Source organism: Paroedura picta, chromosome 13 (assembly GCF_049243985.1).
Source record: "Paroedura picta isolate Pp20150507F chromosome 13, Ppicta_v3.0, whole genome shotgun sequence".
Classification (NCBI taxonomy): Eukaryota; Metazoa; Chordata; class Lepidosauria; order Squamata; family Gekkonidae; genus Paroedura; species Paroedura picta.
This window is the reverse complement of record NC_135381.1, coordinates 9327723-9339455: the sequence shown is the minus strand read 5'-3', so window position 1 is coordinate 9339455 and position 11733 is coordinate 9327723. Positions and strand designations below refer to the sequence as shown.

Genomic DNA, 11733 nt, shown 5'->3' with positions numbered 1-11733 from the left:
GTCTATAGACCTGCCGAGGACTGAGCTTGAGGTCCGAGGCAGAATCGTAGCTTACAATGAAATCAACCAATGAGTGGCTAGATCTCGTGTACCGGATCCAGTCTGTTGAAAACAAAACTGACCAATCGCACGCACTGGTGGGAGGATCCATTGTTTGCTGTATATATACGTTGGGGGTTTTCAGGGGTTTCTCGGTTCTGTTCAGCATTTCTTTTACCAAGCTGGGACCCTAATAAAGAGCTCAAATCACTATTGGTGTCCGTGTCCATGGATTTAACATGGTCGGGTGGGGCTTTCATCTAACAGGAGTCGGACTGACTGCTGGGCTTGCTGAAGAAGTTTCTTCATCCACGGCTGCCACCACAGCCTGAAGCTCTACCCTGTGTGTTCCTGTGTGCCTTCATTTTAAAAGGCAGCCTGTTCAACAAAGATTATGTCAGAAGCCAAACAAAAGCGCTATCGGTGACCATAGGAGGAGTGAAAAGGCTAACAAACAATTCTCTGCTTTTGACCCGTATGATGGTGAAGTTAGCTCGGCGTGCAATCAGGGGGAGGTCATGTGCTGCAAGGGACCAATCCGCACATCACAAAAAATCTCCCCTACACGTCCGCCCTGCATTCTATTTTGTGGAGATATTCTGAGTTCTGAGCTTTGAAACTTAATTCCCAGGTTCACACAGGCTCGATTAGGCTCGGGATCACGTAGGGTTGCCAGATGCGGATTGGGAAACACATGGAGGTTTTGGGGGCGGAGCCTGAGAAAGGCAGAGTTTCAATCGGATTTCAATACGGTTTAATGGTGCAGAGCCCACCTTTCAAAGTTGCCGTTGTCTCCAGGAGTGAGTGTCCTGCATTGTGCAGGGGGTTGGACTAGATGACCCAGGAGGTCCCTTTCAACTCTACGATTCTATGATTCTAACTGATCTCTGTCACCTGGGGATCTCCAGCCCACGACTGGAGGCTGAGCAATTATCACCAAACACCTGAACAAAGGCAAAGTTACAGTCCCCAGAGGAAAAAAACACTATTTCACTGTTCCTTTGGGGGGTTTGTTGGTTTGTTTCTTTTCTTTTATACTTGTATTCCATTCGCTGCCAGAACGACGTCCGGATATCACAGCCGTTCTCACTTGCGTTTTCAGAAGTATGCAGTGAGATGGGAGAGTATCTTGGGCAGCGATCCTTGGGGTGTGACCAGCAGCTCCCCCTCCCCCCTCAGTTTTCCTCTGTGGAATGACGGAAGCTCTGATCATCCACATTTTCATTTTTGTTTCCCACCAGCGGTGCACTGGCAGGGGGGCTGTGCTCAGCGGTGCAATGCAGCTGTTGGCGCTGCATTGAATGCATGCGGGGCGCTTGCATTATTAACACTTTCCATCACCTTCCTTCTGCCAGCACCACTTAGTATGCAGGCCTGTTGGCCAGTTGCCATAGCAATCCATCAGAGTCTTCATAATACTGCAGGAAACGAGATCAAAAAGACTTTGTTGTAATTGCAGGGGGGAGCGGGCAGAGGTGGGGGTGGCGGGGATGGAGAAGCTGCCACCCTACGGCTGCTCAGCAACTCCCCAGGAGCACAGCTTCCTCCGGGCTGGCGGTAAAGAGAGCATGAATGCAACATCAGTCAGGAGAAACTGCTGACAACAGTCAAGCACCGAAAAGACAGTTGCCTTCAAAGCAGCTCTGGTCTTCTCCAGAGGTCTTATGAGTGTTTCATACGCTCCAAGCTGACTCTCTTTTCTGGTACTTGGTTTGTCCCTCGTTTTTGGTTTTGGGGCATTTCCTTGTGCAGAGTTTTAACCTGAGCACAGAACAGATTAGCTGTTCTTCAGGGATCAGCTCCATCCTCTGGGTCTCTATCTCCTAAAGGTCTTTTTTGGAAGGAAGGAAGGAAGGAAGGAAGGAAGGAAGGAAGGAAGGAAGGAAGGAAGGAAGGAAGGAAGGAAGGAAGGAAGGAAGGAAGGAAGGAAGGAAGGAAGGAAGGAAGGAAAAAGAGAGGGAAGGAGGGAAGGAAGGAAGAAGGAAAAAGAGAGAGAAGGAAGGAAGGAAGGAAAAAGAGAGAGAGAGGGAAGGAAGGAAGGAAGGAAGGAAGGAAGGAAGGAAAAAGAGAGGGAAGGAAGGAAGGAAGGAAGGAAGGAAGGAAGGAAGGAAGGAAGGAAGGAAGGAAACTGGATAGATTATAAACCGTGACTTCTTCAGGATAGATTATAGTCACCTTCTTCTACATGGGCAGATGCAAAAGGAACACAGCCTGTCAATGGTACTTGTAGCCAAAGAGCAAAGAGACTGTGAGGCTTGAACTGAGCTAAACTGATAGATCTTTTATTCATGAAATAATTTATATACTCTTCACACTTAGGCTACCACCTCTATGTGAGGCCAGATTCATAGGGTTGCCAACTCTGGGTTGGGAAATTCCTGGAGGTTTCGGGGGGGGGGACATGGGGATGAAGGGGAGGGACCTCAGTGGGTTATAATGCCATAGAGACCATCCTTCAAAACAGCCACTTTCTCTCCTCATAAAACAAGAACTTACCTAGAGGACTCCTGGTCAGCACGGACCAACTCCCAGAAATGCTGCACACCAATCCCGGTTCCAGCTCCCTTCAAAACTGATCAATGAGCAACTGCATGTTGTGTTGTTTCCCCCCCTCCCGACGCCTGCAAAGTAAACAGAGGGGTCAAGTGTTCACATTGATTACAAAGGTCTCATTTGTAGGAACGCCGAGGTATATTTGGCAGCTGGGTGAGTGAGTGATGGATTCTCTCGCTATGGTGGGCTATAATCGGAGTGGGTAGAATCAACTCTCCATATTTATTAAAACAGCTAGAGCATTTGTGGTAGGAGCCAGCATGATGCAGCGTTCGCTGGCAGGGGCTCTTGGGAATTGTAGTCCATGGACATCTGGAGGCCCGCAGTTTGACTACCCCTGATGTAGGGGTCAGGAGAAGCAGTCTCTAATCTGGAGAGTCGGGTTGGATTCCCCTCCTCCACATTACAGCCAGCTGGGTGACTTTGAACCAGTCGCAGCTGTCTCAGAGCTCTCTCAGCCCCACCTCACTGACAGGTTGTCTGTTGTGGGGAGAGGAAGGGATGGCAATTGCAAGCTACTTTGAGGCTCCTTCAAACAGGAGAAAGTGGGGTATAAAACCCCAGCTCTTTTTCATTGAAAGCCAGCGTGGCGTCATGGCTAGAGAGTGGTGGACTCTAACCTGGGCCCATTCTGCACCCAAGGGTTAATGCATCTTTAATCCACCTTAGAAGTAGATTCTTCTGTTCTGCACAGGAAAATCCAGCTGCAAAAGCACATTGAAAGTGCATTATCTTCCATGTGCAGAATTAGCCCTGGAGAACCGGATTAGATCCCCCTCTTTCTTTTCATTGCATCCCACTCCTCTCCTCCATAACTCAGCTTTAACTATATGGCTCAACCCACCCAACCACCACCAACCTAGGCAGCTTAGTCTTTTAGCAGGAAAAAGCCGCCACAATGGGACAGGTTTGTCTCTCCACACACTCTCTTTTTCTGACTGGACCTCTCCCTTGGCAGCTTTAACATCTCCAGCGCAAAAAGGAATGCTCAGTAACGGTGCCTGTCTTTTCCCCTGTGCTGGAGCACAAAGCAGCCAGGGAGAAACTCTTCAAATCAGAAAAGGCACAGAGGGGAAGAATAATCAACCCCCCCCTTTTCCCCCATTACTATAGCTCTGAGCCATATTCCCTCTCACAGTTGCTGTTTGTAGTTCAAATACACGTTTGAGGGGTCTGATCTCCAGGGTCCCCCCTTGTACCTCCGGCGTCCCGTGAGACAGACCCATACGTGAGATGTTTCCTGGACTCACCTGGCTTCTGTGCAGTCCCATCTTTGCCCTCCCAGCTTCATAACATTTCTGCTGCCTTGCACAACCTCCTCTCCCCCCCCCTCCCACCCCACCGCCAACAAACAAAAACATAGCTCCAGTCTCCCCTTTGCCTAATCGGTTTAAAGAGCTCAGGGGGTGGAACCTGCATCTCCCAGGGGCTAGACGGAAGCAAAAGGGCAGGTTTTGTTTATATAGTGTCGTCGTCCCCCCCTCCCCCCAGCATGGCATATTAACATTAGCATAATGCATCCCCATCCAGGGAAAGAATATTCATTTGGCGCATCATGGAGGCCCTGCCATGAATAATCATCGTGCGCTCGACGCCCAGCCTGCTCTCAGAACATCCTCCTAGCACTCTAATTATTCGCTTCTCCCGGGATAATTGCATTCCTCTAACTTATTTCCACTTTCTGGACCGCCCTGGTTAATTATTTATGGGAGACAACCTATTTATCATATTTACCTATCGGTAATCCTAGCGAGACAAGCTGGAGGTTTCCAGAACTCTTGCTTGTAAATTGGAGAAGCACCCAACCATTCAAATTGTCTTGTAATTGGGAGGGGGGGCAGTGGGGGGGGGGGGAGACACAGCCTGCATCACCCTTTGAACTTGACAGGGTCGAAGCTTTTTTCTTTTTTTTTCATCCATGGAGATGTAGGAAGCCGTTCCCGACTGATCTGGCAAATGCTCAGTAGTGGCGTGAAGGATTCTGTCCTTGGGACTGAATTCTTCAGTCAGGGTTTGCCAACCTTCAGGTGGGGCCTGAAAGTCTCTCACAGATTTCCATGCAACTGAGATCGGCTATCCTGGAGGAAATGGCTGTTTTGTTGGTGAACTATATAGCACTAAACCCTTTGTTGAGGGACTCTATGGCATTGAACTCTTGTTTGGTAGACTCTATGGCATTGAACCCTTAGCTGGTGGACTCTATGGCAGGGGTAGTCAACCTGTGCTGGCAGGGGCTCATGGGAATTGTAGTCCATGGACATCTGGAGGACCACAGGTTGACTACCCCTGCTCTATGGCACTGAACCCATGGTTGGTGGACTCTATGGCACTGAACCCTTAGCTGGTGGACTCTATGGCATTGAACCCATGGTTGGTGGACTCTATGACATTGAACCCCATGTTGGTGGACCCTATGGCATTGAACTCTTGTTTGGTAGACTCTATGGCATTGAACCCCATGTTGGTGGACTCTATAGCATTGAACCCACAGTTGGTGGCCTCTATGGCACTGAACTCATGGTTGGTGGACTTTATGGCACTGAACTCTCTGTTGGTGGACTCTATGGCATTCAACCCTTAGTTGGTGGACTCTAGTTGGTGGACTCTATGGCATTCAACCCTTAGTTGGTGGACTCTATGGCATTGAACCGTTAGTTGGTGGACTCTATGGCATTGAACCCTGCTGAGGTCCCTCCCTCCCCACCCCACTCCTCCCCAGGTTCCAAAATTGCCAAGTATTCCATCCAGAACCTTACAGTTAAGATTTCTATGCTTGGTGTCTGCTGCTGCCAAAGCGATGTTTTTATAAATCAGCACATTCAAACGAATCTCCAGGGGCCAATCAGAAGTCTTGCCACACAGCCCGACCCAGTTTCTAAAACACTTGGCAGGCTCCAGGAAAGAGGTCAGCAGGCACATGTTGGGGGCCCTGGTGTAGAGCCTCTCTTTGCAACCCTTCCCACCACCCTGTTCCCTTTTTGTACCTCCAACAGCAGCTTCAGGTAAGGTGACTTGTACATGTAATGAAGCACATGTCGCACATACGTCTTCTTCTCGGGCTTCCTTGACCTAATCCACAGGCATTCATGTTAAATATTTATATTGTACTTCCTGAACAACAGGGCTCACATCAAATTCAAAACTGAAATATGATCACAGAAATCTGAATAAAACAAAGCAACCCAGGACCTTCTCTCATGGGCAGTTAATAGCATGTTGGGAAAGTTTCACGTTGCACAAGTGAATCTTCCACCATCTACGGAAGGTCAGGACCTTCATACCATCCTCAGGAAACTCGTTCTCCACCACAGGTGCAGCCACTTCTCAGTGGACTCTCAAAACAACAGTTCACCTTCCGACTGACCTGAGAACGGGCACTGGTAATAATCTTTGGTCTAATCCCCGGGGCTGCTTTTTTGGCACATGCAATAGAGCATTTATCCTAACCGGTCATTGTAACTCCATAGGTCAGTTTCCTACAGTGATGGCTCTCATGGTATACAGGAAGCACAAGTCCCTTATGCTTCCTGTTTACCACGTAGGTTTCCGTATTTGAGAAAACCAGCGCTCAGAGTTGGCACAGTTGAGTCCCTGGCAAGGCACACAGCCAAGCATGGTTCAGCCCAGCTGGGAACTCTAGGTCAATGTTCTCAGTGACAACAGGCGAAAGGCCAAGAGGAGGCAGAAAGCAAGAGAGCAAAACTCTGTGGCTTCCTCCAGGCATGCCTGCCCCCTGCAATCCAGAAGCCCGTACAATGTCTCAGTTATCTAGAGTCTGTCCCAGAGCTGGAGGGGCACCAAGCCAACTTTCCTACAACACTGTATGGTCGGTTGTAGTGGGTGGCATATGTCAGGCATTGGAGCAACGGGCTGGGCCTTCCTTTGTAGCCAGCCAAAGGCAAGATCAGGAGATTTGGTGTTGCCACACTAGGGTGCTCAAACAGTGAGCGAGGTCTTCCCCTGATAGGGAGAATGAGGATGTGGCACCATGGCAAACAGCAGCCATGGGTCCTGCCTCACCAATGCACCCAGGCAGGGCTGTCCTTAGTGCTGTATTAGGGATGCCAGTTCCCAGGTGGGACATGGGGGTCCCCCGGTTTCATCACTCAGCTCAAGGCAACAGAGATCATTTCTCCTGGAAAAAATGGCTGCTTTGGAGGGTGGACTCCATAGCATTTACTCCAGTGAGATCCTTGCTGGTCCCAAATCCCACCCACTCCCAGGGCCACCCGCAAAGTCTGCAGGTATTTCCCAACTCAGAGCTGGCAACCTGATACGGAATACAGGAATGGTGACACAGACCTGGCACAGGTCTCACAGGCAAGGCCCGTGAGAACAACCTGAAAAGGGGGCAGTGCAGGGACTAAATCATTCACATATAGCTGGGATCAACATAAGACGTCCCTGTCTTCCAAACCCCAAATCTCTAGAAGAAGAAAAGTTGGTTCTTATATGCCACTTTTCTCTACCCGAAGGAGTCTCAGAGCAGCTTAAATTCACTTTCCCTTTCCTCTCCCCATAATAGACACCCTGTGAGGGAGGAGAGGCTGAGAGAGCCCTGATATTACTGAAGAAGAAGAGTTGGTTCTTATATGAAGGTTTTCTCTTCCCGAAGGAGTCTCAAAGTGGCTTACATTTGCCTTCCCTTCTCTCTCCCCACAACAGACACCCTGTGTGGTGTGAGAGGCTGAGAGACCCCTGATATTCCTGCTCAGTCTGAACAGCTTTCTCAGTGCTGTAGCGAGCCCAAGGTCACCCAGTTGGCTACATGTGGAGGAGGAGCGGGGAATCAAGCCCGGCTCGCCAGATTAGAAGTCTGAACTCCTAACCACTACACCACGCTGGCTCTAGAATCCTGTTGCTCCCCATGGGCAACCAAGGGAAACCTGGGGAGAAGAAAGGAGGCTGCAATGGGAGAGGATGAGAAGGAAGCCAACCCTGGGGATTCAAGCGATCTCACCATCAGCCGCTGGCCAGAACTCTGAAATCTGCTACACAAGAGTTCGGGTAGCTGGAGAAGAGAAATCTGTGTGGCAACAGCTCCATCTTGAATGCCCTGCTGCCATCCAATTAAGACTTGGGCATATGCATTATTTATAGAGATCATTAGTAAGTCAATGAGTGGCGGGCCTTTTGCGAGAGGCATCCGTCCTTCCTACATACAATCCCTCATCGGGGATGACATTGCAACCGGGGTCACGTCACTGGGGGCTGCGCTGTACCCGCTTAATGCCTTCAAAATACAGGGCCGTGAGCTCTGCTTGTTTTAGCCCCATCACAAACTATCATTTTTTAGGCCGAAAGGGATGGCATGCGCATTAGATGCATGGCCAGTTCTGCCAGCATGCGTATGCATTCCGCACAGCTATGGCGGGGCTGACAAATGGTTAGGAAAATGCACTGAATGAGTGGAAGGCAGCCAGCGGGGGTAGGTGGAAGTTGCTGCTAGTGCAAGCATGCAAGCCCCACCCTGCATAAAATGGATAGACACAAACACACTGGGAGCGACCACGGCAAGGTGACAGCTCACTCCCTGCACAACGTGGGTTGGTAAAAGAAGAAGAGTTGGTTCTTAGATGCTGCTTTTCTCTACCCGAAGGAGTCTCAAAGCGGCTTACATTCGCCTTCCCTTTCCTCTCCCCACAAAAGACACCCTGTGAGGGAGGTGAGGCTGAGAGACACCTGATATTAATGAAGAAGAAGGTTCTTATATGCCACTTTTCTCTACCCGAAGGAGTCTCAGAGTGGTCTCAGAGTCCCTTTCCTCTCCCCACCACAGACACCCTGTGAGGTGGGTGAGGCTGAGAGAGCTCTGATATCACTGCTTGGTCAGAACAGCTTTATCAGTGCTGTGGCGAGCCCAGGGTCACCGAGCTGGCTGCATGTGGGGGAGTGGGGAATCAAACCTGGCATGCCAGATTAGTTGTCCACACTTCTAACCCCTATACCAAAAGCTGCATGGAAGCTGAAGTTATCCTGCTCTGGGCTGAGGGTGCAGTTGGACCTCATTGTCCTTCCTGCCCCCCTCAGGCAGCCTCTGTCCCTCTTCACTCTCACAGTATAGTGTACTTCCCAGAGTTGTTAACAGGAAGAGACAGGGAGGAGAGAACTCTTTCTGGACCCTGAGCTCCTTCGGGGAAGGTTGGGATGAAATGTGATCGATGGCCTGGCCTCTCTCTGTTTTCACCCACAAAATGTTTGTGGGTATGCCGTCGCTTCCACCAATCCCTTGAACGCTAGCTGAACGGTGCCCATTGCAAGGGAGAAACCTTGGCAAATATTCCCCCCCACCGGGCAAAAAGGCTCCACCTGACCCCCTTCTCAAAACTTCGAATGCGGCCCTCTTCCAATAACCATCACCGCTCCGGCCAGGCCCGGCACCTGGCGGGTTAAGAAGCAGTCCCAGCTATTAAGGGCTCCCCGGTGGTTGCGGTGTGATCACATGACAGGGAGAGCACGGTGTTGTTGCCTGTTCTCTGACCCCAGGCATGTAAACACAACCGCATTCTGGCAAGATGTTGAATGTCCCTGATTATGTCGGAGTTCTGGGCCAGCTGCCAGGCGGGAAGACCCAGGCTAACGCTTCCCTTGGCAAGGTGCCCAGGTCTGAACCGACAGGCAGGGAGGTGGCGAGGGAGACGCAGCGCTGCAGCCTGGGAGCTGGGCCGCTTTCTTCCTCTCCCTGAGTCCAGGCGAGCAGAGAGGAGCAAGTGGGGGAAGCACCTCTGACTGCTGCTGCTGCTGCTGCATCACTAGAAAGGAGAGGTCCAAGATGGAGCACTTTCCTCCCCCACACAAAGACACACACAAGTCCCCAGAGAGACTCTTTGCACATTCCAGCACAACACGGGGGATTTGCGGCCGATTGAGCCCTTTGTGGGGGGAGGGCCGGAATGGAAAGCATTCTTCATGAGAGAATCATAGAATCATAGAGTTGGAAGGGACCTCCTGGGTCATCTAGTCCAACCCCCTGCACTATGCTGGACACTCACAACCCTATCTCTCATCCACTGTAACCTGCCACCTCCTTGAGCCTTCACAGAATCAGCCTCTCCATTAGATGGCTATCCAGCCTCTGTTTAAAAATTTCCAATGATGGAGAACCCACTATGTCCCGAGGAAGCCTGTTCCACTGAGAAACCACTCTAATTGTCAGGAACTTCTTCTGGATGTTTAGACGGAATTTCTTTTGAATTAATTTCATCCCATTGTTTCTGGTCTGACCCTCCAGGGAAAGAGAGAACAACTCTGCTCCATCCTCGACATGGCAGCCTTTTAGAGACCCATCAACCCTGATTAAAAGAGAGAGGTGTTCGTAACGCCTCTTATAAGATCGCTCTTGGTTTAAAAGCCACTATGATGTTTTCAGGTGGGCAGCCATGTTGGTCTGAAGCAGCAGAGCAACATTTGAAGTCCAGTGGTACCCTTATAACCAACAAAGGTTTATTCAAGGCGTGAGCTTTCGTGGGCATGCATGCTTCCTCGGACAAGGTCAGCAGGGATCATAAGAGTACAAATTGAAGGAGAGTAAATTAGTAAAGAGAATCCTAGAGACATCCGCAAATATGCAGCACGATCGATCCTTGCTAGATCGCAAGGAATAAAGCTTTTGGGTTCAATTGTGATTCACAAAAACATTGGGGGAATAAAAATGTTAAGGCTAGCGATTAATGGTGTTTCAACATTCCTTTTGATTCTATGGATGTTAGGGGGGAAATGTCAGGGTCTAGCAAGAGGAGCGACCATTTGACATAAACCTTGGGTGCTGTGGTTTGGGGCTGGGGGAGGAGCCAGTCGCCTTTTGCCCCATGCCTTTGAAAGCTGCAGTCATATGGCACGTCTGACAAACAGCTGGCTGGGCTGCCAACTTCAAGCTGAGGCCTGGAGATGATCTGGATCTCAGGTGGCAAGATCACTTCCTCTGGAGAAAAATCTGCTTTTGGAGGGAATGGACTGTACGGCATGACATCCTGCTGAAGCCCCTCCCCTCTCTAAACTCCACCTCCCCAAGCTCCACCCCCAAATCCCTAGGAGTTTCTCACACTGGAACTGGCAACCCTGTAGGAAACAGAGAAGCCGGGCTCACTGATGGGTTCACGCACACATTTCATTCACTTCATGAGTTATGTTCCTCCTCCTTCCTTTCTCATGCTGAGAAATCTTCACTCTGGCCAACTGTGAGGTGTGCATTTAGTGTCAACCACCCTTTAGTGGTTTCTCTATATTCTCTCTCTCATTGTTCAGCTGAAATTGGTTCTCAGAGCAATTCACAGCAATAGAAAAGATATCAAATTCAGAGTTCCACAAAGAGTGGCTTTCACCTGGCTGGCCCAAGTTAGGCCAATCTGGACTGATCTCAGAAATTAAGCTGGGTCAGCCCTGCCCTGGATGGGAGACCCCCAGGAAACTTGTAAGGGTCAGGTTCCTCTGTTTGACTCTTGCCTTGAAAATCCTCTTTCATAATACTTGGCGGTGACTTGATGGCATTTTCCACCCACCCCCCACTCCCCATAGAGAGGTAATTCTGAGCCAGAGTTGGATTCAGGGGTGATGGAGACATGGATTGGCTGCTTCCTGCCCTCCTGCTGATGGCCATTGTACTTTTGGGTCAATATTTGTAAAAAAAAAAAAAAAAAAGAAAGAAAAAGAAAAATGTAATTGTCTGACACTGCTATCGCAGTATCCAAAAAAAATCATAGAATCACAGAATAATAGAGTTGGAAGGGACCTCCTGGGTCATCTAGTTCAACCCCCTGCACCATGCAGGACACTCACAACCCTATCGCTCATCCCCTGTGACCTGCCACCCCCTTGAACCTTCACAGAATCAGCCTCCCTGTCAGATGCCTATCCAGCCTCTGTTTAAAAATGTCCAAAGATAGAGAACCCACCACCTCCCAAGGAAGCCTATTCCACTGAGAAACCGCTCTGTCTAAATACCACTGTAGTGTGCTAAAAAGTGATAACATGGAGTACCACATGCTCACACTAATTCAGGTAACATGCCAAAGAAAATGAAATGAAAATAAAGTATGAACATGGAATAAAGGACCCAGGTGCCCACAATGTTCTGCAGAAACAACGCTGAGAGAGGAGAAGCCAAGAACTGTGGTTATATTTTGTGTATGTGAATCATGTATA

General features: G+C 49.7%; 1 long non-coding RNA gene across 1 annotated transcript; it reads right to left on the bottom strand.

The window, feature by feature from the left end:
• Positions 1 to 453: 453 nt before the first annotated feature.
• LOC143822895 (uncharacterized) lies at positions 454 to 3890 on the bottom strand. Its single transcript, XR_013226293.1, has 3 exons — positions 3843 to 3890; positions 2536 to 2660; positions 454 to 1457 (listed from the first exon to the last, which is right to left on the bottom strand). It is a non-coding gene; the product is annotated as an uncharacterized LOC143822895 (long non-coding RNA).
• Positions 3891 to 11733: the final 7843 nt, after the last annotated feature.